General features: G+C 42.7%; 1 long non-coding RNA gene across 1 annotated transcript; it reads left to right on the top strand.

The window, feature by feature from the left end:
- The first annotated feature begins 11 nt into the window (after window positions 1-11).
- LOC146170782 (uncharacterized) lies at window positions 12-26401 on the top strand. Its single transcript, XR_014703109.1, has 3 exons — window positions 12-204; window positions 22056-22367; window positions 26275-26401. It is a non-coding gene; the product is annotated as an uncharacterized LOC146170782 (long non-coding RNA).
- Window positions 26402-27185: the final 784 nt, after the last annotated feature.

Raw genomic sequence — 27185 nt, 5'->3', positions numbered from 1 at the left:
ATTATTTGAGTTGCGGCGCGTTACACGAAACGTTTTAAAAAAATGTTTGACGCGTTATTGACTCTGGTTATTCTCCTTCCGGTGCTTTACAGAGCCTGTGTTGCGCTTTATCTATTTGTTGCTAATCCTAACGAACCATAAAGTGGCTGTGTTCTGTGTTTATACAGCACAGGCGACGCACTTCGCACGGTGAGCATCACTTTGGTAAGTCGAATAGAAAGCCAGCTGATTGCTTTTTGGAAGGAAATGAGTTAATATATTGATTTGTGGAAAATTAACGTACTCGAGTGCCATGTTGGTAAGCATGGTGCCTGCGCTAGAACCGCGATTCTTCCGCGAATCGCTGTGTGAAATTAGCTGGGAACGATTTGTTTCGGGACGTTTAACTGTGAACATTGCAGCAAGGTTACTTTCTTGCTGCACTTGAGGTTGTCTGAGAGAAGTTCTGAGCTTGCCTGCGCAGAACTAAATAAAGCGCTCCGTTGAAAGTGTTTGCGCATAATGACTACAGAGACATCGAAGGCTTACGTTTGTGTCAGAAGAGCTTTGAACTAATTTGAATTAATGAATTAAGATCACCGAGGCCAACGTCAGTTTTGCACTTGCATCGGACGCGCCTTTTCAGCACATGCTACATGTATGGGCCTGTTGTTGCTTTTATGTATGATGACTGTGGTAATAGTTTGCAGACTAGCTGAATATAGAACTGTGTTTCAAGTGTGTTGACCGCTTCTTAATAGTGTGTAATGTTGATTTACTAGAAATTAAGCTTCGCTTTTTTTTGGCAAATGATAAGGGCCTGACACGCTGTCCGTCAGTCCCGAGACGAGTGGTACGCTGTACAGCAAAGTAAATGTACTTCATTACCGAACCGGGCCACGTACTCGTTAGCTATGATTTTTATTTTTATAACTGTAGTGCACAACGTGGATGTAATGTGGGATCGCTTGGTTCTTACCTAGTGTATTCTTGTAAAACAAACTGGTCAGAACAGCATAGAGATGTGGCTTTAGGGAATGCATCGAAACAGGCTTGCCAAATGGCTTGCCTCTGTTCTCATTCTTGCTCAGATCCAAAGGCAGTACATTTCATTTAGCAACTTAATTTTTTTGTAAGTTCAGTGTTTGACTTTACAGTAGTTGTCTGCATGTTAGGTAATCTGCCCAAGTATAGATGACTTGCAGCACTGTCACATTTTTGGTGGACCAGAGCCATGAACGAACCCTGTTTGCCTGCCTAGCCTGCTACTAGCTACCTGCCCCATGGAAGATACCTATACCTGATTTACTATCATGGAGTATGTGTGACAGCCACCTGATAGCTCGCAGCTGCAGCCATGTTCTACACCTGTGCACTGCAGTGTAACGCTCTATCACGCATTTTAAAAAGGACAGTATTTAATGGCTACATTTTCATCTACAATAATCTGTCACGGTTCCATCCACCAAGGCTGCACGACATTCATAGGTGCCCTAGTGAGGCTCAGAGGAGTTTTGAAAATTCTTGTGCAGTATTGTTGAATTATTACTTACAAAATATTGTCCAGTGAACCAGTTTTAACTGTGAATGTATTTATTTTTTCTAAATTACTACCCACGCAATGTTGTTATTACGGCATTGTGAATGCACAAAATTGTTAGTCTGCTAGAGTTTCCAGTTTGTACAACCCATAGCCATTTAAACAAGAATTGCAATGGTGGCGCTGAATGGCAGCACTTATCTGCGAGATGGCTGATGCATTGTGAGGGCACCTGACATTCCCCTCATCATCTGCGGCGACTGTCATCGATACTACGAAATCACAGTGGTTGCCAGTGTTCACGTGCGAACTGCTCGGGGTCGCAGTCGTCAACAATTTCAAGCCACTACAAAAAGTGTTAATTGCATTGATTACATCTTTGCATGACAGCCGATGTAACCAGCATGAACTATGTCTTACTACAGGTACCATATGCCGTTACTTGCTGTACTGTACGACAGCACAGAGCACATGTGTGATTAGTGGGGTAGATAAAATAAATAAATACTGTCTCCACTGGGAATCAAACCTCCATCCTTTGTATTCCTCACATACAGTACTTTGTTTATGGCAACAGAACATGAGTCAGCACAGATGCATTCTTGCAGTGGAATTATCTAGGCATAGCACTGCTAATTTTTGTTCTAATGTGGCACCTTTTATGGAGTTCACCGATTTTTTTTTTTTGCATCGTTCATATAATAAACACATAAAAACCCTGCAGCACTATGAAAATTTGCCCGCAGCATTCAATTCGTGCTACAGTATGTGCAGTAAAGCTTCCTTTGTCTTTGTGTGCAAAATGAAATTTTTTACGAAACATTTACATTTTGCATGTTGATTTGATCAGAATATATTGGTTTTGAACATGATTGGAAGAGGCTTTTCAATACCCGAGCTGTTTCATGTGCATGGTTAACTACCATGCTGAACTTTGTAGTCAAGTACAATATGTGCATAGTGCCTATATGCATACAATATATGCATAGAGGCAGGTAGAGTGATTGTTTAGGTGTACTGTAATTATCAGGCTGTGCTAGTACCGTTACACCTATGATATAAAAATTCGCATCAGGTTTGTAGAACTTGTATTGTGAACAGTGGTTATATGGTGTCTGTGTATTTTATTTTAGCATAGCCGTGATATTGGTGCAAGTTCTGTCAAGTTTGGTTTTGTTTTGATTTTAACTTTGCTTATTGCCACTTGTGGACAGCCTTATCACACAGCGCTATTCAGGTTCTACTAGTGTCGAAGATCATTGATTTCACTTTCTTTGATAGACACTGAGGGTTCACTGACACACATGCTACCAAATTTTTTGTTTCAACTGCTTCAATTGTTTTCGTTCCCAGTGGTGTTGTACATTTTCACAAAAATTTGCTTTCAAAGTCAAGTTGTCGACTTTCTTCCAAGTTGTGTGATATGCTGTGAAAAATGGCATGCGTGTCATGAAACTTGTTCCAGATTTTTTGATCGCATTCTGCATGTACGAGTTTTTTCAACCTTCTATGAATGCTTTGTCTCAAAAATATTAAGTATTCAGGCTAACGTAGGATTATGTTGCATTCTGGGTTCTGTTGTGCCGGGTAGCAGCTCAGCTGTCAGATTCTTTTACTGAACTTGCCTGAGAGTACGAGTTGTGTGAAGCCTGCACACAGACCCATATCATGCCATTTGACGCAATTTTTACGCTCGACCGCCGTCAGTTCAGAAAAGGACTGTATAGGGTTACTACGACAAACATTACCCCAGCTTTTTTTAGGCGGAAAAAAAAAAGTTTGTGCCATGGTCGCCATCTTGCATGTTCTCATACACTTTAATTTCAAATTTGTAAAATTTGCTGTTCTCATCGTAGTTGTTCGAACAATATCCCAAGTTTTCCAGAAGTAAAGGAACCCAAGAAAATTGTTTTGGAGATTAGAGAATATAAGCCATGCCAGAATAAAATTCTCAAGTTTAGAAAATTTGCTTTTTGCAGCATTTACAGCTGTCAAATACAGAGTAAGGTTGTCCTAGTAAATGTATGACCTGTATCAAGAAAAAAGTACCACTCGGTGGCATTTATTTTGGGAAGTTAAATCACAGCACTCAGTTCTTTGCTCGCATACAGCCGCCCAAACCTTCAACTAGACTGCACAACGGCCACTTTCAACAGTGATGCTGTTTAAGCTGGAGGTTGTTTCATCTATTCTGCGCAGCTTAATGTGTTCGCAGTAATGTCACTATGACCGGATGTGACATCATGACGTCACATCCAGTCATGTCTAATAACCAGAACTGAGGTCACCACATGACATCATGTCCGGTCATGACCGATGACTTCACCGTGTGATTCACGCATATATGAAGCTAACCTTGCCAGGCATCCGTGCTGTACCTTTCATTTGTCGCTTCCTCAAACGCCGTACCACACAGGAATCAGCCGTGTTTTAAATTGGTTTACAGGAAAGAAAAGGCATAATATCTGTTACACTTGTCCGCTGACAACAGATAGCCACGGTGAGTCTCGAAGTATAATCACGGATAACTTGAGGTAAACAGAAACAGCATCATTGTGTCATCAGTCTTGTACACGACTGCAATCTGCCTTAATTTTTTTCTGTACCTCTGTGCCTTGGCAGGGATCAAACTTGCAGAGAGGTAAAAATAAGGCAAGGCCTCGGTGAGCCTCTGGTTAGACTTAATCTTTTCGCAAGTTAGCTCTTTTTCAATGTGCAGAAGAGAAAAGGCGGCCATCGTGCACATTAGTAGAGTTCGGCAGCTGTACATGCACTCTCCTAATCACTAATCCCTTACTTTGTACAATCTTTGCAAAAAGTAACCAGGCTCCATTTTTAGCTTTTCGCTTGTATCCTAAGGTCAACATGAATTCCTAGAGGATCACAACTTGTTGAGAAGTGAGGACTGCAGCTTGCCTTTACTACTTTGCACAGATTTACAGTTTCATAAGTGGTACGAATTATCTGCTACTTGGCTGAAAAGCGGAGCACGCAGCCTGGTTATTTTTGGCAATGGTGGTACTTCCATTATCTTATACATACTCTTTAGCATAGAGTCATTATGTGAAAGACTGCCTGACACAAATATAAAGCCTCCCTTAACCTAGCCGTATGAAGTGCCTTTGTGGCCTACGGGTAGCATGTCTGACTTGAAATGCAAGAGTCCTGGAGGGTTCGATTCATTTCACCTACCCATCTGATTCGAGAAGCTTGAGTTGGCAGCTCCTGCCAAATCTGCCATATCATATGATCAAGTGACTTTGCACAACCCTGCCACCAATCAATTCCCAGCTATCACCCACAATTTTTCATTCACAACCCTGATACCAAATTTTATGGTGAATGGCAGCCTTTAACGCTGTCATATCAACATGTAACCAAAATTTGGTTTCCTTCAAGTGGTGGCTTTAGACAGCTTGTGTTGTTCGTCCCTTTGAGACCTTGATTGGCAGGTGGCAAAGTAGAGACAAGAGGGATGATGAAGAGAAGGTAGGAGGCAGAGGGTGGAGAACGGGTACAATGTGTCGCACTGTGATTTGTAGATTAGGTGGCACAACCCGCTTGCATGGTCGTAACCCATCACCTGCATTGAGAACAGCTATGCTAACTCCTAGCTCATACTCCCCTGCACAGATCGTATTCATTGTCTATACTTTTTCTTGGACAAGTTTTCCTGAATATCTCTTAGGAGGTATGGCCCTTGAAGGCTAGGTATTGCTGCAAAGCACCTTCTCCACAAAACTGAAACATAGAATGACCAGCTTGTTCAGCTTGTTTCTGCAATGGGCACAAAACTGGACTCCATTCCACTCGTGAAATATGGAGGAGTCTCTATGACCGGTTATCATTGTACAGTAGAACCCTGCTATAGTAAAGTGAAACTGAAGTCCCATCATAGTAAAGGTGCTTTTGGTAAAACTAGGTTATACTAAACAACGTCTGGCCGTGGCGTCGACTTCTCACGAAATGGCATTGCTGCACACGCATTACATAGAATCGCGAGGAAAATTTTTCTTAAAAAAAAAAATAAGTAGTGCTTTTTTTTTTATGGTTTTACCGCTAGGCTCATCAGCACTGAGAAGAAGCCAACTTTAAGGCCTTGGAGCCGTGAGGGAAAGCATGCAGCGCGTAGGGGGAAAAATGTAAAGCTGACTACAAACACAAAAAGAAGACTGCCGGTCACTTAAAAATAGAGTAAAAGTGCAGCAAGAAAAAGGGAAGTGAAGAAACGGCCGAACATTCACACAACACTGTTCAGCACGAAGGAGGAGTGGCAAGAATTGGAGGTGTGGCTTGTGTGGTTTTGCAGTGCTGGACTGTCGCGCATTTTTCATCTATTGCCTCTTAAAAGATGGAAACAGCGGAAGATGATGCTGCGCTCACGCAATGCTTTGGTTCTCAGCTGAAATCAAGCTCGGCTGTATTCGTATCTATGTTGCATTCATGCTAAACAGGTACTTCTACAAGCTGTAAAAAAAAAAATTAAAAAGGAAATGGCACAGAGATGATAAGAGAGAGATGGAAGGCATTTTAGAGCGTTCTTTTCATAAAGCAACAAGATGTGCTTAGTAAGCAGACTTTAATTACGAGATAGTATCTTTAGGACCGTGTCATCGTTAACAACTGATATAGTAAGATTTTGGCCGGTCCCGGTGACTTTACTATAATGGGGTTCTACTGTACTTATCAGTTCGCAAAGAGCACTTCCTGGCAGAAGGGCAGCTCAACACTGTTAATGTGGAAAAGCACTCACCACTCTGCTTGTGCTCAAACTGAAACCCACATCTGAATTTGATTATGCTTCCTGCAGGAACGACCTTTAGTCTGCATCTCAAGTGAGCATGCGGGGTATCTTGATGCTTATTTTTATTTTTTGTAACCGCAACCTCGAGCAGACTAATTCGCCAAAGCTGGCAGCGCTGGTTATGTATACGTTTGCCGCTGGCTCAAGCCTGCACTGCAGTGAAGTGCAGGCACAGAGCAACGCTAGAGAAGAGCATACGCGTTCGAATTGCAAAACTTTTCTGCCCGAGTCAAAAAGAATTCCGTTTAAGCTTCCGGAAAAAAAAAAAATGCTAGAGTGGCCCTGCGCAATATAATACCAGCTAGTACCACATCACTACTCTCTACAGCGACTTTCTGTTATCTAGTGCCAAGTTACTGTACATCTGGCAGAACCACATGGAATGGTTTGTGGGGTTTAATGTCCAAAAGCGACTCGGGCTATGAGAGACGCTGTAGTGGAGGACTCCGGAAATTTCGACCACCTGGGGTTCTTTAACGTACACTGACATTCCACAGCACACGGTCGCCTTGCCTTTCGCCTCCATTCGAAAAGCGGTCGCCGAGGCCAGGATTTGTTCCCGCATCCTTAGGAAGCGCCCTAACCACTGCGCCACCCCGGCGGGTAACACATGAATGTGTCATGACAAACACAAAATTACATAAAAGGAACAGCCAAGGTCGCAATGAGTGACTGCAGGTGACAAATGCATCGGTCCCTGGTACTCGTGCTTTTTTAACATCACACTATGCAGCACTGAACTGAATGCTCATACGAGCAAAAAGTAAAAACTCTAGGGGCACATTGGACCACTAAAGAGCAATGAGGTGAAAGCCTTTATTGCACGGTGGTCTGATGCCCTCCACTATGGCACCTCCTTCCTCGTTTTCCTTGCGGCTCGATTCAGGTGTTCGTGGAGAAGTGTGGGATACTACGCCTTTTCTTTCCTGTAAACCAATTTGAAATGCTGCTGATGCTTGCTGTACTGCGTCTGCTTTTGTATGCTGTGTCATGTGGCGTTTGAGCAAACGCCAAATGAAAGGCGCTGCACTGACGACTGGATCGGGTTAACCTTCACATGTGCTCGAGTCGCCTGGTAACGTCATGACATCATAGTAATCTCTGTCAGTATCATCACTGTCACTATCATTATCAATCAGTATCTATCACTAAGTTCTTCACTGACAGATTTAAAGGTAAACAGCACAACCATGCAACTGCTCGCAAGATTCCAATGACAGCTCTCGCATGTTGGAATGGGGACGGAGGAAAGCAGTGGCAATGTGAGTGGCAAGTATGTATTTCCTGGGGCAGCTGTGCTGGGCAGAATGAGCGGGAACATACGTGAAGACACAGGTGACGGCCAGTCGAGCTCAAGCAGTGGTGGCATGACTTCACAATTTCCCAGGCGAGGTGTCTCTGGCCACCCTCCTCACACCTCTCATAACCATGTTGCGCGAACTGCAGCGGATATGGTGGAGGCTGCTGCCACAGTTGCCCTATCAATGCAATTGCAAAATGTTTTTTCCCAAGTTTATGACTACGAGAAATGGGGGTTTGCTGTAAACATTCCCACGGTGATTTCACTTATATGTACTCCTTATTTTGGTTTCCACTCTTCTTCACGAGAAAATTTCACAGAACCAAGAAATAAAACTGCAGACCTGTCTTAGCTAGGTTATAACTAGGTTTAAATGTATTCAATGAGGTAGTCACCGATAGATTAAGAGGAAACCTAGACTTTAGTGAACAAAAAGGCCAGGCTGGATTTCAGGCACACCACTTGACCACAGCCGATGTTCAGGGCATCAATCAGATGAAAGAGGAACCACAGAATATACCGTATTTACAGGTAAACAATTCCGTAATGAATATATGATGCGAGGGAAGAGTTTGTGTCGAGAATAAAAAGAAAACAATTCTGTCACGATTCCAACACAAGCTCACGATTATAACATGAAATCGTAACATTAAGGGCAACCATAGCTGGGGATGTGACAATAAAGGAGACTGCATTTAAAAATCCAAAAGAAAAGTATCCGAGTGGTTTATTCACTGTCACTACTCAGTTCCTTATCGCTGTTCATGAACATGCCCCCACTCGTTTCCCCCCTCTTGATTAGACACGATTTGCTAAGCACTACATGCTTTCTTTTCTCGCTTAGAATCCCCCATCGCTCCCTGCATGTTTTGCCCATTGGCCATGATCTAATGATATTAAACAGGAGAGTTCGAACCCTCAATAACTACACCTTTTTATTATTTTCTTTTTCACTTCCACCTTCTGTCTTTCTCCATGGTTACCTTTTTTTTAACCTTGCCTCATTTTACAGCCTCGAACTTGCCAGAAATTTGCCTTCTCCTCGCAACTGGCTTACCTGGTGGTAAAGCTATCTTGATGACCAGCAAAAAAAGAAAAATGTTAAATTCAGATATTGCTTCTGAACATAGCATGAAGTGCTGTTTCAGTGATGCAATTTCTAAAAAAGTAACTCGTGCTATAATCATATAAATACGGCAAGCAAATCACAAGCATTTGATTCAGTCTAAGCATCAATCATGCATGCATTACATAACCATGGCATAGGAAAGGCATATGTAGAAACGCTGTTAATAGTATATGGAAACCGCACAGCAGCCACAAGTCTTCTGCAGAAAAAGCTAACCCTGATCAGGAATGGTGGTAGTTCCCTCCACCCCCCATGGTTCATCCTGTGTTTTGTGTACCCCTAATCCCACGAATTTAGCGCTGAGGGGGAGGGCAGAAGAGGTCAGGATTTCGTTACAGAATAGGTATTCAGCTCTAACCAAGGATGGCGACATTACCCTAGAAGCAAGGAAAAATAATTTCAGAGATATCATTACTGAGTGCGCGGTAGAAGTAGGCGGTAGGATAGTTAGAGAGGATACCGGTAAGTTGTCTATGGAAACGAAAGATTTGATTAAGAAACGCCAGAGTATGAAAGCTTCCAATCCAACAGACCAGATCGAATTGGCTGAGATATCAAAGCTAATCAATAAGCGCAAGGTGGCCGATATAAGGAAGTATAACATGGAGAAAATTAAGCATGCTGTAAAGAACGGAGGAAGCCTTACAACAGTGGAAAAGAAATTAGGCATAGGCAAAAATCCGATGTATGCGCTAAGGGACAAGGCGGGCAACGTCATATGGACAAGATAGTCAAAGTAGCCGAGACGTTCCATACCGATCCCTACAGTAGCCAAAGTAGTCGGGACCGTAATGAGATTGGCGGCAGGGGAAAACAGTCAAACGTTCCACCAGTGACGAAGGACGAGGTGAAGAAAGCAATAGAAACTAAAAGGGAGAAAGCAGCTAGAGAGGATCAAATAACTATAGATTTGTTGGAGGACGGGCGGGATATCGTGCTAGAAAAACTGGCTACCCTGTATACGCAGTGCCTGGTGTCATCGCCAGTACCGGAACTATGGAAGAACGCAAACATTATCCTCATTCATAAGAAAGGGGATGCTAAGGACCTTAAAAATTACAAACCAATCAGCTTACTGTCTGTTACGTATAAGGTGTTTACTAAGGTAATCGCTAATAGAATCAGGGCAATCTTAGACTGCAATCAAGCAAAGGATCAAGCAGGGCTTCGGAAACGGTACTCTACTATCGATCATATCCATACCATCAATCAGGTGATAGAAAAATGCTCAGAATATAACCAGCCCTTATACATAGCATTCATTGATTACGAAGCAGCATTTGACTCAGTTGAAACCTCGGCGGTGATGCAGGCATTGCGAAATCAGGGCCATACGTAGACGAGCCATACGTTGAAGTGCTGGAAGATATATATAGTGGCTGCACAGCAACCATAGTTCTGCATAAAGAAAGTAACAAAATTCCGATAAAGAAAGGTGTTAGGCAAGGAGACACGATCTCCCCAGTACTATTGACAGCTTGCTTAGAGGAAGTATTTAGAGACTTGGAATGGGAGCAGTGAGGGATAAGGGTAGATGGAGAATACCTCAGTAATTTGCGATTTGCTGATGACATTGCCTTGCTAAGCAACTCGGGAGATGAACTGCAAATAATGATTGATGACCTAGACAGGAAAAGTAGAAAGGTAGGCTTGAAAATCAATATGCAGAAGACTAAGGTAATGTTCAACAGCCTCAGAAAGGAACAGCAGTTTACATTAGGTAGCGAAGTACTGGAAGTAGTAGGCGAATATGTCTACTTAGGACAGGCAGTACCCGCAGATCCGGACCATGAAAAGGAAATAACAAGAAGAACAGGATTGGGATGGAGCGCATTTGGCAAGCATTCACAGATTATGACTAGCAGCTTACCGGTATCGCTCAAGAGGAAAGTATACAACAGTTGCATCTTACCTGTACTCACCTATGGGGCTGAAACGTGGAGGCTAACCAAGAGAGTTCTACTTAAGTTGAGGACAACCCAGAGGGCTATGGTACGAAAAATGGTAGAGGTAACATTAAGAGACAGGAAGCGTGTACAGTGGGTCAGAGAAATAACTCAAGTTACCGAAATTCTAGTGGAAATTAAGAAGAAGAAATGGACATGGGCCGGACATGTAGTGTGAAGAGAGGATAACCGATGGTCGCTGAGGGTAACAAACTGGATTCCAAGGGAAGGAAAGCATAGCAGGGGGCGGCAGAAAGTTAGATGGGCGGATTAAGAAGTTCGCAGGGGTGAAGCGGATGCAACTAGCACAGAACCGGGTTAAGTGGAGAAATATGGGAGAAGCCTTCGCCCTGCAATGGGTATAGTCAGGCTGATGATGATGAATCCCACAGACTTTCGGTAGAAGCAATGTTAGGTAACCCAAGGGCCGCCTTATACGCCAGCCTAATCATAGCGTCCACCTTGTTTTCCTCCGTCACGTCCATATTCATACAAGGCGTCGCATAAACTGTTCTACTGATCACGAATGCCTGTACCAAATGACTTGACTCCTTTTCCTGCAATCCTCTCATTAGATTGGAGATTCTTTCAGTGAGCCTCATGGCGGCGTTTACCGTATTCTTTAGCTTTCCTAAGGGCTCCGTATTTTTCCTGTTAGTCTGCAAGTACATGTCCTGTTGTAGCGTATCCTCCTCCTCCAATTGTCTGTCTCTACCCCTGGTGACACAGAGTAACATCGCACCAAGTGGTGACACACAAGCGATCTGTATCTGAAGAATGGTGGCAGCTTAGATGGAGAAATGTTCTTGTCAGGCCGCACAACAAAAAACACTGAAATTGTGTGATTCAGCAACTTCAGCTACAGATTTTTTTTTATCGCGCTAGCAGCAAAGAAGCCAGAAGAGTCTGTCAGAAGAAGCTCTGATTTCAGCTTTTAGCAATTCAGGTACTACAACCACCTGTAATGCCAACTAGTGGCCAAAGGTGCACATAGTTTCCGTACCCACTTGCTTTTGAGTATGTACACATGATCGCTGCATGTTCTCAGTTTTATCTCTGTTTAGGAGGGTTTCCACAATCGTTAGCAACGATCTGCTGACATTGGCACACAAGCGTGTAGTTTTCACGTAGATAGGAACCTAGTGTATACTTGAGTGAAGGCTCTCCAGCTTATGATACAAACTATTTGTAAAAATAAAAATAAATATTATTGTACAGGGATTTTGGGGAAACCAACAGGTTGCTTGTTTTGACGGATGTTTGGAAGAAATGACTAAGTGAAATGCTTAAGTTCATAGGCCTCTTGTTTGTCCAACACTGGCATTGTGAAACTTCACTGGCTGAAGCTGCACTGGAATGAGGACAACATCTACAGTGGTTTGCCTCCACCAGGAACAATGCTATGAATCTGCTTCATAGCAGTGCTGGTGCTCCTCAAAGTGGCAGCCCTGTACAATGTAGACCAGCTGCCACAAGTAATGCACCGGTACATCAATCAAGTGCGAAGCCCTCACAGCCACATTAGGCAGGATTTGCATGTAGCTTCCCGAGAAGAGTTCAATAAACAGATATTTAAACTTCGTGGCACACCAGCTCAAATTTTGTCACCCTCTTCAAAATGTGCCAACTATAAACCACAAAAAGTTGACAAATGCACGAAATGAGTTGTGCTATGAGCAAAAGAAGACCGGGCTTAAAAATAATGTTTCTAGCGATTTGGCAAAGTTACGAGAATGGCAAGCCTTCACAATGAACCACATGACACATTGGTTCCTGGTATTTGGCTTCACTGCATTTTATTGGTGTAGTCGGGAGAATAGGAATTTCCAACTCGCAACAACCACCCCATCTTGATACATCAAGGCAACTGCTGCAGACATACAACAGATCCGAAGGCATGTCGCCTAGCACACATTACAATAGGTGCTGTCAAGAGAGTGCAAGAAGTGGCCGATTCCATGCCAAGTTAAGACAATGCCATGTTTCGGACACCATCACATACAGAGAACTTTTGCTCAGATAGCCACATCTGTGTTACCCCTGCAAGGGTCAAGTGTTGTTGTATATGACAAACTCTTTAATCCATGCCAGGCCTGTTCACATATCAATCTGTTGCTTTAATTCTAAAGGCTGAAAACTAGAGAGGCAAAAAATTGCAGTCACACATTTGTGCTTCTCCACCTCCCGCCACTGCAAATCATGCGTCCAAAATCACTCTGAATGCTTTCCAAATAATAACATATCAGCAAATGCAAGGGTGACAATATTCCACAACAAGATTAAATATATTGCAAGCAAGGTATTTTAAAAACTAGGAGCACGCTCTAAACCAGTAGAAGGAGTGAGAGTATCCATTTGGTCACACCAGTTACAGCTCACTGCACTACTGAAGTAGCGGCGGAATCCAACTGGTGGAGGAAACTCGTACGTCGGCCCCGAGTATTCCGTGCCTCTGTAAATGTAAATAAATGAGAGTAATACAGCAATTACATTTAGTTTGCATAAATTCAGCAAACTCACTCACAGTAGAATTTGATTCGAGTAAAGCAAGTGAGAGTGCCTGATGCAGAAGGAAAAAGGCAGTAACGAGACTGGCAGTCAATGCTAGCACAAATACAAATATTTAGCACACTTGCAAAACACTGAAATAGCAACAAAGGGACTAAGTTAAATCATGTGTGCAGTAAGTGCGGAATATGCTGCGGCTTGCATGGAACTGCAATGGAGAGTGCTTATAGCAGCAACTGCCAAGCTCTTTGACAGGATTACGAGGTACAGTCTTTGTCAAAAGTGTAGAGCCCAGGGGGTCTGCTTCTGAGCCACTTCCTGCGACTTGTAATGAATTTCCGGTATTCCAACTTTGTTAATGGCAAGAAGATTTTTTGTCCTGCCCCCTTCAGTGGCCTCAACTAATTCTACATCAGTGCCACTATTCGGCTCAGAAGCGGACCCCCCCGGGCTCTACACTTTTGATAAAGGCTGTACATGCAACGGTGCATCACTCCCCTCAACAAAACGTACCACCTCAGGTTAATTATTGCTTTGTTTTCAAATAAGCTGTCAATGGCCTTGACAGCAGCTTGAAGCCAAGCACTGCCCACTATTTATGGGGGCATTGTTTCTGCTATCATTTCCAGTTTTCTCAAAGTGATGACGCTGTTGGAGCAAGCAAAAGATATATATTAGGGAACTCAGCGGTAGCGACATGCATTCGAAGTGTTAAGTCTATATAAACAAGCTCAGCGAGTTCTACCAATGCAGTTATTTTCGTAGTAAAAGGGCAGATACTCTCATGGGCAAGAACCTATGATAGCCGAAGAGTCACCCTCATTGCTGCATGCACCGATGTGAGTACTCGACAGTGGAACGTATGAGCATATAAGCACAATAAATTCGTGCGGGTATACGCCCGTATCTTGTAGCAATTTTATGCTGAGCAGTAGGCTCGTTTCACTCTGGGGCTCATTTCGCACTGGGCCAGTTTACATTTATACTATCTCTCAGCTAGCCAGCAACTCCCCTTCTTTAGCACTTTGTCGACACTGCAAAGAAGCTGACCTCTTGCACTGCAGCACCACGTATGGGCCGCATAGATAAATACCTTACGACAGTTTTTTACAGAAGCACGACCGTTTCTATGGGCCCAGCCACTCTATCTGCTGAAGCTGCGAGGAAGGCAATAAAACCTCCTGATCATAAACCAGCGCGTTCACGCTGGCGCACACCAAAATGCCTGCTACTGCCCAAACAAACTAGGCCACAAACGAAGAATCTTAAAAAAAAAAAAAGCAAATTACAAACTTCCGTGACTGTCGACTCACAAATAGTTTCACATCAAAGTCACCGCGTACGTCCCAATACGCCAGTGCACCCCGAAGACAACAGCAACCGGCGACCGATCGGTGCACAGCAGCAGGTTGTTTCAAGCGCGAAGAAACGGGATCGACACCATTATGAAGTCTCCAAATCTAAAGCAATCTAAAGTGGGCGCGGCGGAACCAGCGTAGGCATGTGGTCTCACAAGCTTCTCTTCTGCCTTGTGCAGGTTAGTACCGATTACTGTTCTGTTAAAAGTGACTGCCGCTGTCTTCTGGTCCTGCCGTGCCCACAGCAGTGCGTTGAAATTGCCTACAATGCGTTTTGTATGTGCAAACTGCCCCTATGTGGAGACGTTGAAACTAATCCCGGTCCGGATACTAATGAAATGCTGAAAGACTTACTTGAAGGGCAAAAAGGCCTAGCCACTGAAGTGACTGCTTTGAGAGAGCGACAGAGCAATATGGAAACACTCATGAATGATATGAGACTAAGGTTTACAGCCTTGGAGAAGCAGACAAACAGGATTGACACTCTAGAACAAACAATATATGAACTCCAGGCGAAAATAACTGATTTAGAAGACAGGAGCCGCCGCTCAAACTTTATTGTTTTTGGAGTAAAAGAGGAACCCGGGGAATCTGAGGCTGACCTGAAAAAGAAGGTTCTAACTGAAGTTTTTGCAGAAAAGCTTAAAATATCTTGCAGTTCTGTGGGCAGAATACACAGGCTGGGCAAAAAGGCAACAAACCGCCCTGTAATTGTGTTCTTCCAGGACTATAACGAAAAGCAAGAACTCTTTAAAAACTGCAATAAACTAAAAGGCAGTAATATTTCAATACAGAACGATTATTCACGAAACACACTTAGGAAGCGTAAATTACTGTGGGACAGCGCAAAAACAGAAAGGGATGAATGAAAAAAGTTACCTTGATAAATGACAAGCTGCGAATCGAAAAAATGCTTTACGCCTGGGATGACAGCGATAACAGCAGAGTTCAATTCGGTGATAAAAACAGTTATCAAAGCAAAGATTGACTTTCACAACCTCGTGTTAAGGAATTTCGCTTACTTAATATTAGTGCACGTAGTGTTGTAAATAAATCGGAGGCTTTGGAGGCTATCTTGTTGATTCACAATCCACACACCGTATTTATAACCGAGACTTGGCTGCGAGATGATATTGATGATGAAACTTTTCCCCCGCTCTTATCAAGTTTTTCGCCGTGATAGAGCAACACGTGGAGGGGGAGTTGCGGTCCTGGTGAATCAAAACACAGAGGCACCCACGTTGCAGCAAATAGCTAACCATGAAAGTGTGACTTTAAAACTATCGTACGGGGGTAGATCGTTCGTGCTTTTTGCTGTATACAGACCACCTGATTCACCACCTCAATATTTATGTGATCTGGCCGATCACATGTCTAAATTTCGCCGTGATAAAATATACCTTGTCGGTGATTTTAATCTCCCAAATATTGACTGGAATAGTCCCTTCCCTAGTACAAACAATGACATAAATGCTTCATACATGTGTGATATTATGCTGATGCATAATTTGCAACAGGGAGTTAAGCACCCAACGCGCATACACGGTGAAGCTGCATCTATCCTCGACCTCATCTTTCTCAGCCAAGAAGCAGAACGTTTTACTGTATCAGTTGAAACTGGGTTATCTGATCACTGCATGGTGGTTTTTACTTGTCCCATTCAACAAAATGTCGATAGTGAACCAGAATAAATTATTTCCGTGAAAAACTTCTCCAGAGCTAATGATGAAAGTGTGTTAGATTACTTCAGCTTACGCCTTGATATGTTTCGAGGAACTAATGTTGATGAACTCTGGAATAAATTTAAAGAAATCTGTACGTACTGCATTGATAACTACATTCCTAATAGAACAAAGAAAACGTGTAAAAAAACTCCTTGGATCACGCGAGAAATAATACATTTGAAAAGAAAAATCAAACGACTGAAGCGTGGGGGTGCCTGTCGAAACATAGTTAAAATACATCAGGCTAACTTCACAAGCGCTTTGCGGCAGGCTAAGCAAAATTACTTTCAGTATAGCCTGCCAAATTTCCTTCGTGACTCACCACAAAAGTTCTGGAAATTTTTATCGAAAAAGAAAAAAACAATTACGCGCATTTCATGTCAAGGTGCGCAGCTTGCTGATAAATCACAAATCTCTGAGGCATTCAATAAGTATTTTCAGAGTGTGCTTTCCCATCATGGTTTATTTGTTCGACCCAGTACCATGTCTCCCAACTCGACCCCCGACATTGTTTCTTCATCTGGCGTATTCTCCATGCTACTCAACCTCAAAACTAAAGCGTCCGCTGGGCCTGACGGGATACCAAATATTTTTTTGCGCCGTTATGCAGAAGCCATCACAGAGTTCCTGGTTGTTATTTTCCGCAAATCATTTGAAACAGGAAACATTCCTTCCGACTGGAGGAAAGCGCGGATTGTGCCCGTGCTGAAAAAGGGTGATCCTGCCTTGATTGCTAATTATCGTCCCATATCAATAACTTCCACATGTTGCAAACTTGCTGAGCATATCATAGCTAACTACATAACTACATTTCTAAACGATAACAAGGATCTATACCCCCCATCAGCACGGGTTTCGAAAAGGCTTTTCCACTGTCACTCAGCTAACTTCTGTCATTCATACTTTTGCAAGTGTACTAAATAGCGCTGGTCAAATGGATGTTATTTTTTTAGACTTCAGCAAAGCCTTTGATGTTATTTCTCATGCCAAACTAATTTACAAACTTGAACTTATTGGTCTTCCTAATTTCATAATTCGTTGGATTTCCTCATACCTTTCTCACCGCACACAATTTGTTTGTATTGATGATTGCTATTCAAACCAACTGCCGGTCACTTCAGGCGTCCCACAGGGAAGCGTCCTCGGACCCCTCCTCTTTTTGATATATATCAATGACATTACTAATGTTATAACTACCCCTGTTGAAATTAGATTATTTGCTGATGACTGCATTTTATTTCACCAAATTACTTGCCAAGATGATCAAGTTTTACTAAACTCCAATCTTCTGAACATACATACATGGTGTAATAAATGGGACATGAAGCTAAATTTAGAGAAAACTGTATACATGAAGATAACTAACAAAAAGGCTTCCTTCTCATTTCCTTACAATATTTCATCTCACCTTCTGACCTAAGTCAGCGAGTACAAGTATCTAGGAGTTACAATAACGAAAAACCTTAGCTGGAATAAACATGTATCAAACGTATGCTCCTCAGCCTTTCGTAAGCTCTGCTTTCTTAGACATAAACTAAAACTTGCCCCACCTGAACTTAAAAAATTAACCTACTTTTCAATAATAAGGCCATCACTAGAATATGCGTGCACCGTCTGGGATCCCTACACTAAACGTAATATCGAGGCCCTTGAAATGATTCAATGCAAAGCCGTCAGTTTTATTTTTTCAAAGTATCGTGTAACTGACTCACCAACGACCCTCATGAGAACTCACGGTATTGAAACATTACAGCTGCGCCGGAAAATTCAAAGACTGAAACTACTTTTCTTACTAAAAAACCATAAACTGTCTATGAATGCAGACCCCTTCCTTAAACCTAACACTACGCGCCAAACACGAAATCATCATGCACAATCATTAACCCCTTACAGTGCTAGGATTAACGCCTTTAAATACTCATTTTTTTCCACGCACCATTGAGGAATGGAACAGGTGTCCGCCAGATCTTTTAACCAGAGCTGATTCTTTTGACTCAATGTTTTCTTCACAGCATTTAATTTGAGAGCCATTTATTTCTGCATTTAATTTTTGTATTTTGCATCTCAGCCTTGTATTTATTGTTGTATTTTGTGTTACAACTTGTATTTTAACATTTTTCAATTTTGCTAATCCTGTTCTTTTTGCATATATTATGTATTCGCCCCTCCTGCTTGGGCCTACTGTAGGCCTGCAGTATGTTCTAAATAAATAAATAAATCTTATTTAAATCAACGGAATCAACTTGTTCAAATAAATGGCATCTGCTCTCAGCTCAAACAAGTAACAGTTGGAGTTCCCCAAGGGAGCATACTGGGCCCCCTTCTTTTTAATTTATATGTAAATGACCTTGTTTATGTTCATAGTGAACCCAAGTACATAATCTACGCAGATGATACTACGGTCCTTTTTTCGTCGAACAATATCGCGAGCCTGGTTTCAACCGCAAACTGTGTTCTTGCAAAAATACAGAGATGGTCACAGGATAATGGCTTAAAAATTAATACTGCCAAAACTAAAGCTATTTTATTTCAACGAAAAAATAAAGGTGTGAGTTTAGAGTCCGACATTGTGATAGGTCTCTCAAGAATTGAGCTTGTCCGGTCTGCGAAAACGCTAGGTGTGTTTTTTGACAGCCATATGTCATGGACTGATCACACAGACTTTCTTGCAGGAAAACTTGCGTAAGTCGCTGGTGTACTGTGCAGTTTAAGACCACTGCCACGTAAGGCCAAACTTCTTCTATACAACGCTCTTTTCATGAGTCGCGTACACTACTGCTGTCTCGTGTGGAGTACGACGTCTGCTACAAACATAAATCGGTTATTCTTGCTTCAAAAAAAGGTAATGCGTAGTATCTGTAACGTTCCAGTAGACGCCCATACCGCACCTCTCTTCAAACAGTTGAAATTGCTCACACTGCACTCTCTGTTAGATTTCAGGCTGCGGCTAGCCTATCGTAAAGACGTAAAACAAAACCAGTCTTTCATCACGTCCTTAACGCAGTTAATCAGAAACAGAACAGAATACAGTATACGGTCTCCAGAATACGTGCCGCATCCTCGCACTAACTATGCTCTTCAAATGTTACATCATCGCTTACCACGCCTGTTAAACACCCTCACACGTGAAAACATTGATGTCATTTCTTGCCCTATCTCGCCTTTATATCAGTATTTCCTTTTGATACCAGCCTTTATCAAGGGCTGAAATGTCTCCTTTCTTTCCTCGCAGTGTTTACTTTGTTAATGGTTCTTTCACTGTTTTTGTTGCTCAAGTGTACACTCTGGATTGTGTGGCTTTACTTTGTTTCTTGTAATATTTTCTTAGAGTGCATTTTTTTTTTGCTGGCATAATGTCTAAGCCAACATGTTAATTTCTTATTTTTTTTATTATGTATTGTTTCTTTTGTTTTTCCTGAATCAGTGCCTGAGTCCACTGCCGCTGCCCTCAGACTGGGTTTAAGGCCCGTCAAGTTGCCGTGTGCAACTTTTTCCTTAAATCCCCCATAAATTGTATGTTTATGGAAATAAAGGCAATTCAATTCAGTAAACTTGTCAATTGAAAGTCAGCGCTCGTCTTGTTGTCTTCCTTCGTCCCTGTAAGTTTTTTCTTCTTCGCGTTCTACACAAAGGAAGCTTCTGTGCTCTTCCTGTGCTAAGCTATGCGTGATAAAGGACAAACGAGGCAAGGACCTTACTGAAGCCTCAGAGATAAAGAAGAGGTGGCAAGAATACACAGAAGAACTGTACAAGAAGGACCCGGATGTGCAAACCCAACATAAGACGGTTGTGATTACTGATCTCGAGCCGGGCATCCTGAGGAGTGAAGTTGAATGGGCGTTAGCCAACCTTGCTAAGAACAAAGCTAGCGGAATTGATGGCATTCCAGCTGAGTTGCTTCAAAACCTTAACGATGACGCTGTTAACGTTCTGTATACATTATGTCAGGAGATTTGGACAACCCTGCAGTGGCCACAGGATTGGAGGAGGTCAGTTTACATCCCCATTCCAAAGAAAGGCAGTGCCAAAGATTGTTCCAACTACCGCACGATCGCGCTTATTTCGCATGCTAGCAAGGTGATGTTGTAAATCCTAAGTAGGCTGCAGCAGCATGTGGATCGGGAGCTTCCGGACGTGCAAGCTGGGTTTCGCAAGAGCAGAGCAACTAGAGACCAGATTGCCAATCTTTGCTGCATCATGGAAAAAGCAAGAGAGTTCCATGCAGAAACCCATCTACTTCTGCGTTATTGATTATGCGAAAGCGTTTGACTGCGTAGATCACAACAGATTATGGCAAGCTCTCCAAGAGATGGGAGTTTCAATTCACCTCATTTGTCTCCTCAGGAACCTGTATGAAGGGCAAAAGGCCACAGTCAGAACTGGGCATGGTCTTACTGATTGGTTTCCGATTGAGAAAGGAGTGAGGCAAGGCTGCATGCTGTCGCCCTGCCTATTTAACCTATATATGCTGAGTGCATTATGAGGAAGGCCAGTCCGGGCGAGTCTTCAGCTGGAGTGAAGATTGCTGGAAAACATATCAACAACCTTAGATGTGTGGATGATACCACTTTAATGGCAGAAAGTGAAGTGGAACTCAAGAGACTTCTGATGTGCGTACAAGAGAGTGAGAAGTTTAGGCTTAAACTGAACATTAAAAATTAAAAAGACAAAGATCATAGCGTCTTGCCCTATCAAATCCTTGAGCATCAAGGAACAAGAAGTGGAAGCTGTGACAGATTTTTTCTTCTTGGGCTGCAAGATTACTCCGTAAAGAGACTGCAGCCATGAAATTATAAGACGCCTGCTTCTGGGAAAGAGAGCCATGGCTTGCCTTGACCGCCTAGTAAAGAGCAGAGACATTACACTGCCAACCAAGATTCGTATCCAGTTACACTGCCAACCAAGATCCGGTCTTTCCAGTTGTGATGCATGGATGAGAGAGTTGGACTGTGAAGAAGGCTGACCGCCGAAGAATTGATGCGTTTTAATTGTGGTGCTGGCGGAGACTCTTGAGAGTTCCTTGGACTGCCAGAAGATCATATCAGTCAATATTCTCGACCATAAACCCTGACTGCTCATTGGAGGGTCAAATTCCAAAGTTAAAGCTCAGCTACTTTGGTCATCTGATGTGAAGAGAGGAATTGCTGGAGAAAGATTTGATGTTGGGAAAGGTTGAGGGTCACCGAAGAAGGGGTAGGCAGCGAACGTGATGGTTAGATGGTATCCTCGAGGCGCTGCAGATGAAGTTATGTGATGTTAGGAAGATAGTGAGAGACCGGAAAGCGTGGCGTGATATGGTCCATAGGGTCACGAAGTGTCGGACCGAACTAAACTGAACCGAGAGGATGTCATATTATGTGATAAAGTTGTACCGCTGTACACTTCGCTAAACATAGGTCGATCGCACACGACTTCTACCTTTAATGCGTTAATTATGGAGTGTTTGCCTGTGCCTGTCAGGGCTTAAATCTAAGTCAGGGCTCGGAGGTCTTAGACCCCCCCAGTTGTATTTGACAAGGATCTGAGGCCTTCCGCGCTGGAATTTAAAGACTACATGAATATAAAGTAGGCAATAATTTTTTATCTAGTTGTCAGTGATGGTCTGAGTATTAACATTCCTTCTCTATCGTTTCAAAAACTTCGCAGTGTTTTAGAAAGAATCATTAACATGTCTTCTGTATCCCGAGACGGGGAAAGATAAGTCAGTTTCGCCGCACAAGCCGGCACGCTGGCCGACATGAGGCTCATGCATCTTTTGGCTCTGCAGGTTGCTGCCATATTTGGAACTGCGCTGGAAACCGTCACAATCGATCAAGGGGCGGCACTGTTTCTTCTCAAACCGTTTTCAGCAGCAACAACATGCCACGCGCGTCCAAGATACTGCCTGGATGAGCCAGCCGCCATCGACGATAAGCGCCTCAGTGGTACGAATTGTATCGCGGCTGATATGCCGGAAGATACCAAGCGCAAGACATCACATGACCACGGACTACCCTACTTAACCAAGCGTCTGCATGCCTTTGGGGGATTTGGAGCCAGCACGCTGGCCGACATGAGGCTCATGCACCTTTTGGTTCAGGTTAGTAATTATTATCCCTTTCAAGTACGCATACTATTGAGTGCGTTGCCGGCTCCTCCCATAACGGCATGTGTTTGCTCTGATTGTAAACGACTGAGGGAACGCTTACTCCATAGGGGATTTCGTTTCTTTGCTAACCGGATATTGTTACTTTCCGGTGATGTGCAGCGCAACCCTGGCCCCCTCAGCGAGTCTGAATTGGAATTGCTCCAAAGTTTACAGGCTGGTCAGAACACGATCATGAATAAGCTGAATAACATTGAAGCTCAATTTGCTGAACATGAGGCTATGCTCAGCGAAATAAATAGTAAATTGGGAACTGCTGAGGGAAAGATTGTTTCACTTAACGAGGCTGTAGAGGAACAAGGGAAAGCAGTTAAACAAGTCATGAAAGATGTTAGGGACCTGCAAAAAAGAAGCATCGACCTTGAAAATAGAAGTCGAAGGCAGGACCTTGTTTATTATGGTGTCATAGGCGACAAGGACGGAACATGGGATCAGTCAGAAGAAATGATTAAAGGCATATGCCAGACACAGCTTAATATCGACTTGAAGACAGTTCAAAGAGCGCATCGAGTCGGTCGATATAACGAGAAGTTCACACGGTCGATTTTTCTTGGACAAGGAAAAAATGGATGTCCTTAAAAATGCAAAAAAAAATTCAAAGGGTCTGTTTATAGTGTAGATCAGGATTACGCACCAGAGGTACGAGATATCCGGAAAAGATTATGGAAATTCTTTATCTCTGAGGCTTCAGTGAGGTCCCTGCCTCGTTTGTCCTTATTCACGCCCAGCTTAGCACAGGAAGAGCACAGAAGCTTCCTTTGTGTAGAACAACGCAAAGAAAAAAAAAAACTAACAGGGACGAAGGAAGACAATTCCAAAACAGAAATAACTGACAGCAGCAGTATAGATTAAACTAAGGTTTGACAAGCTGATTGTTGATAGTAAGGCCTTCACCTGGGATACCGACAAAGAGGAAGTTGTTCCAGTCCTAACGAAGTGACATCCTGTTGTCAAATCGGCTCACACAATCTAACAGCTGTTGTCATAAACTGCAGAAGCATACTGCACAAGGTAGATGAATTATCAGGTCTGATTGAATCTTTGAAGGCTGACATTGTGTTTCGAACGGAATAATGGCTGAACCCGTCCATCACTGATAGGTGTTCCCTAAGCACTTTACCGCTTATCGTAATGATAGGTGACGAAAAGGCGGAGGGGTGTTTCTGCTATCTTTACCGTCATCCTTGTTAGATACTGGACATGAAGACGTTGAATCAGTCTGGTCCTGATAATGCTGAATTTATTGCTGGAGCATTTTACCGCCCACCAAATTCCGATGCACTTACATTGCAGCGACTTTACGAGATTATTTCTAAAACGTCGGAAGAGATAATTCTTGCCGGCGATTTTAATCTACCGGACTTGAACTGGTCCAATGGAACATGTGTAACTATTACTGGTTTTCTGCGAAAACTTGGAAATGAAAAACATTATTGACACGTTTGGCTTCACCCAATATGTGATGAGGCTAACGCGCAACAGCAACATTTTCGATCTGTAATTCGCCTAATTTAATAGACTCTGTCACTTGCATTCCTGGCATTAGTGACCACCTAGCTGCCACGGCTAGCATTAAATATGCAGCCAAACGAAACAAGGCCCCTCAATCGAGGAAGGTATTCTTATTTGATAGGGGCGATTATTCTGCCATTCCTCAACAGCTGTTAGTCACTTGTCTGTGTTTGGCTGTGTTTCCGAAAATGCTGATGTTGAACAAATGTGGTCACTGTTCAAAGAAAAAGTGATAGACAGAGAAGTATGTGCCGAGCATCGAGTCAGCCAGGCTGAAAAAGTGCAAGAAGCCATGGGTGACTCCTAGTATCTTGAGACTAATCAGGAAAAGAAGACGTGTATATATCGTATACAAAAGGACACAAAGTAGTTATCAGTATAACAAGTGAATCCAGGTAACTAATGAATATCAAGCTAAAATAATCACTGCGAAGGAACAGTACTTCAGCCGACTGAATGATAACATGAAAACCAATCCCAAATTGTTTTGGAAATACGTGAAAAGCTGTGGTTCTGATGCGACTAGAATAAGGGAAATTTATCACAACAACGAGGTCTTATCTGATATGACACAGCTAAGGCGTCTTTATTGAATAACTTTTTTCATTCCGTATTTCACTCCGATTTCCCGATGTGTGTGTGCTGCGCCACCGATGCCACCTGTAGAGATTAGCGTGAACGGTACTGAATCATTGTTAAGAAATATAGATGAAACTGAGGACCAGAAGGTATTTCTCCCCGCCTACTGAGGCGCTGTGCGCGGCCTGTCTCATCCTACCTTTATCTGATATACACTAAATCTCTTTCCACTGGCTACCAGCTGGATGAAAAATGGCACATGTAGTTCCTATTCATAAGGGTGGTTCTAAAAAAGAGGTAAACAACAACAGGCCTATCTCATTAGTATCTATCTGGTGCAAAATATTGGAGCATATTCTGTACAAGGAAATAATGAAAAATTTATTAGAATACAGACTGCTAATTGATGAACAACATGGTTTTCGTAAGGTATTGTCCTGTACTACACAACTAATAGTTTTACCATGACTTAGCATCGGAGGTAGATGAAAACGGGCAAACAGACTGCGTTTTTTTTTATTTTCGTAAAGCATTCGACATGGTGTGTCACCCATTGCTTCTTCACAAACTTCACGTATTAAATATTAACCAGGAAGTGTGGAACTGGATCGCCAATTACCTGTCCCAGCGTGGACATGTGTCGTATTAAACGGAGCTTTTTCCCCTAGTGTTGAGGTCACTTCGGGAGTCACTCAGGGCTCCGTCTTAGGGCCGTTATTATTTTTGGTTTATATTAATGACATTCATACCGGTATATCTTCGCGACTACGCTTATTTGCCGACGACTGCATTATATACAGAAAAATCAAAACTGAACAGGATTCCCAGATTTGCAGACTGATATAGCGAAAATTGTTGCTTGGTGTAAGAAGTGGAAAATGGAACTAAAAATAAAGAAATGTGTCCATCTGTCCTTCACAAAAAAAAAAAAAAAAAGAAACTACAGATGTTACTATTTGAATACTGATGTTATTAATCGCCAATCGATGTATAAATATCTGGGTGTGACATTTTCGTCAGATTCTTCCTGGAATGCCCATGTGAGTGAAGTAGTTTCAAAGGGCGCCAAAACTCAAAACATCATTTAACGGAACCTGAAATCTTCACCTCGTACCCTGGAAAACACCGTTTATCTGTCTTACGTTAGACTGATCCTCGAATATGCTTGTTGTGTGTGGGCCCTCATCAAAAAACCTTTATAGACAAAATAGAGAGAATACAGAACAGAGCAGCAATGTTCGTTCATGGGCAGTAAAATCGAGGTGAGAGCTGCACTGAAATGAAAAGAGAACTGGAGAAGCGCTGTCGACTCGTCGAAGGAAATTGCGATTGAAATTGTTTTTTAGAATTTATCATAACAGGACTGGCATTAATAAAGATTTATTTTAAACATCCGTATTACGTGTCTATTAGAACTGATCATGACCTGAAAATTCGCGAATACCGGACTAGAACGAACCTTTAACTCATTTTTTGTGTCAGAACCATATCAGAGTGGAATGATTTGTCTCGTGACCATGTGTGCTGTACTAATGAAGATCTGCTCTATTCCAAGTTGTAACCCCCCCCCCCCCTACTTGTACGCCCTTGAGCGAAGCGGGGTATCCCTGAATAAATAAAGTCTCCCTGATTTTTTAAAGCATCGACTGAGCAATATATTGTCGATATGCTCGCAGCTCGTGCGATATAGGTTGTATGTCGCCCGTCCGACAGATTAACCATGCAGTTCTTATATGCTTTCATGACGCAGTTGATCACCGCTTCGCAAGATTTTTACCCCGGATCGACATCGACGTCAACCATTGCAGAAGATATAAATGGTGTCGCCACCAGCATGGGAGCAACGACACGATGTGGTTCGTTTTTTCATCCTTCAGGTTAGTCCAGTTTCATCCAAGCGTTGTCTGCCTCGTTATGCTCCCTTGCCCACAAGTGCTGTTAGAACTGTGTGCTCAAATTGCTCTTGTCTGGGGACGTTGAATTACACCCTGGCCTTGGCCATAACACTCGTAGCAGCACTCAAAACCCGACGCCCGAATCTAACAGCGGTGCCATATTCGCCCTTCTGGAGGATCTAAGAATCAGCTCAACAAACATTGAACAGGGGCAGGTCGAAATATTGAACTCAAAACTATTACATGCAACCAAGAGGAATAAGACGTGAAGGTTACTGATATTTCAAACCGGCTTACTACTGTTGAGACCAAACTTGCGGGTCTTGAATCCTTCCGTCAGGACCTGAATGCAAGCAACTGCTGAATGCCTAGCCAAAGAAAATTACTCGTTAAGGGCCCGAATGAATGATCTCGAAGATAGATCCCGCAGAGATAACCTCTTATTTTTTGGTATAGATATACCTTCAGATGAAGGCGCTGGAGGCACCGAAACATGGTTGCAATCAGAAGAAAAAATTGTAATGCAATACAGCAAGAAATGTCAATTACCATTTCTAGTACTGATATCGGCCGGGCCCACCGAATCGGCATTGCAGACCCTAATAATGGTAAATTTTTCCAACTACAAAACAAAAGAAATGTTGCTAAACGCTCAGTCTAAACTGAAAGATTCAGACGTTTCCATGTCTGAAGATTTCAGTCCATCTACAAGGCATGCTAGAAAAAAAACTGGTGGAATTTGCGAAGGAAACTGCGCCTAACACGC

Source organism: Amblyomma maculatum, unplaced genomic scaffold, assembly GCF_055883805.1.
Source record: "Amblyomma maculatum isolate TAMU_Amacu unplaced genomic scaffold, ASM5588380v1 scaffold_47, whole genome shotgun sequence".
Classification (NCBI taxonomy): Eukaryota; Metazoa; Arthropoda; class Arachnida; order Ixodida; family Ixodidae; genus Amblyomma; species Amblyomma maculatum.
The sequence above is the reverse complement of the archived record's forward strand: the minus strand, read 5'-3'. Positions and strand labels throughout refer to the sequence as shown.